The following is a 2,450-nucleotide window of genomic DNA, read 5'->3' as shown; positions in this document are numbered from 1 at the left end:
GGAAGTAATATATATATATATATATATATATATATATATAGACACATAGAGCTTCTCAGCTGCAAAAGTCCGCATTTATTCTTACGGTATGGATTTCCACTTTACACTCACTCTTCAATTGAATTTTCACATCTCCACCGTCTAGTATTTAGATACTAATGTATAGATCATATCTGCAAAATTTCAGCCAATTTGGTTATCATTAAGACACTCAAAACTGCGTTTTTCTGTTAAAAATATGAACGGTTTAAGTTCGACAGAATTATGTTCATCCATTGGTTTAATCGAGTTTGAGTACCTTAATTATAACCAAATTAACTAAAATTTTGCAAAGATGATCTATACATTAGTATCTAAAGACTAGACGGTGGAGATGTGAAAATTCGATTGAAAAGTAAATGTAAAGTGGAAATCTGCACCGTAAGAATAAATACAGACATCCGCACCTGAGAAAATCTGTATATATGATTGCAAAGTAGCTAGATATGCATATCACTGATATCAGCAACAATTCAGCATCATGCATGCAAATGGCTATCTGGTTATATATGCATAAAATTTCTGATATCTTCCAAGGAACTTTATTTCAGTACACATCAAGAAAGATGTTGCAGATTGAGACTTACATTACAGGCATACTATAGCTACGTACCTAGATCACCTTAATTCACCCGAGAAAAAAGCCATTAACGTGGTTCGTTAAACTTTCAGCGAGTATATAATCAACTACGTACATAAATTAAGCAGCTTAAATTAAGGTGAATGTTGCCTCACATTTGAGTATTCTGCTAATCCCTTGAACCAGATATCATTAACAAGCAACCAAAAAAAAAGATTTCATTAACAAGCTTCTAAGCGTAATATTACATATCAACTACTTAAAATATATATGTTGACCTTAACTTAAATTTTAATAGCACGATACTTCATTATTTTGTGTTACATGCATGATCGATCATGCTTCATTACTTGTTTAATCGGTCTGTAACGTATTGGTATTGTCTCAAACTTGCTATTGTGATCATATATATATATATGTATATTTTAACGTATCTGAAGCAATTTGGTCATATACTAATTAGAAAAAGATATCCCTAGACAATGCATGTATAAGAATATAAGTTAACAAGGTAATAAGATGGAGGGTGATAGCAATGCCACTCCGAATAGAAATGCTATGATGGAGCCGCAGAGCACATGCTCCATCATTACCCAAAGCCAGAACATTTCTTTTTTCATGAAGAGTCACACACGTTATATCTGAAGCTATTGAAACACATCAATGAAAATTGGGGATATTGGGGTGGTGCTAAGTCTAGTTGGATAACATTTCCTCACTCAACTGAAGAAAGAAAAAATCAGTATAAGGTTTATAGAGTATAATTTCTCAAACGACTTTATAGATTGATAGATAATTGCTCTATAATATTTTGGCCTAACACCTTTCGGGGGTAGGTTCCAAAGAATTTTCTCAAACGACTTGTAAAAATTGCCCGGTGGTCAATCTAAGATCAACCTAATTGCTCTGATGCACAAGCAAGAGCCTTGCCATGATCGATCAGGCAGCTCTGCTACATTAAAACAACAAGATCCCTTAGTGCTTTGCTATATATTTTGGTGTATGAAGCCCTTTTAGTGATGATTCTTAAGTTGAGAACTAGTTAAAGACTTTTCAGTTTATGATTTAAAAGACCTATTTTTGATCACATCTTAACATCTCATCCGTTCAGTTTTTAGGTCTATATAAATAGATCAGTCATACAAATTTTCAACCAAATCGGTAATCGTTAAGGTAACAAAATAGATCAAATTAATGGATGAACCAAATTTGTCATACATGAACCGTTCAAGTTCATAATTAATAAATCACACTTATGAATGTCTTAACGAATTTCGATATGACTGAAAATTAATTTAAAAGTCCTCGTTATAAAGGCTTCATGTATATTGGCATAGATAAATAGCAATCATAAAACTTTAGTCGTCATTTGAATCATTAGAAGAGTTTAACCCCATACAAATCGTAAGAAACTTGAGTTAGGTAAGTAAGATGGAGAGTGATCTCGTATAGAAATGTCATATGATGGAACCTCAGAACACATTCTCCATCATTCCCTCAAGCTAGAAGTTTTCTTTCTGAATGAAAAGTCACATATAGGTAAAATAGGATATGATAATCGAATTTTAGCTTGATGACTCAACTCTTTAGAGTATTTGAGTAGTGAGTTGCTGGTGATGCAAATGGGGACGGTGGTGCAAGGTCTAGTTGGATAACGTTGCCTCACTCAACTAAATTAAAGAAATTATAACTTGATACCGATTGATGGATAGTTACTTTGTTCTAAAATATTATTGTTTGTAGAGCAAGTCTTTGCTGATGCATACCAATTCTAAAGCAATAAGTTATAATTGCAAGCAACTGCACATTAATTTACACTGATTCAACTTTA

Source organism: Fragaria vesca, linkage group LG6, assembly GCF_000184155.1.
Source record: "Fragaria vesca subsp. vesca linkage group LG6, FraVesHawaii_1.0, whole genome shotgun sequence".
Taxonomy (NCBI): Eukaryota; Viridiplantae; Streptophyta; class Magnoliopsida; order Rosales; family Rosaceae; genus Fragaria; species Fragaria vesca.
Note: the sequence above shows the minus strand (reverse complement) of the source record.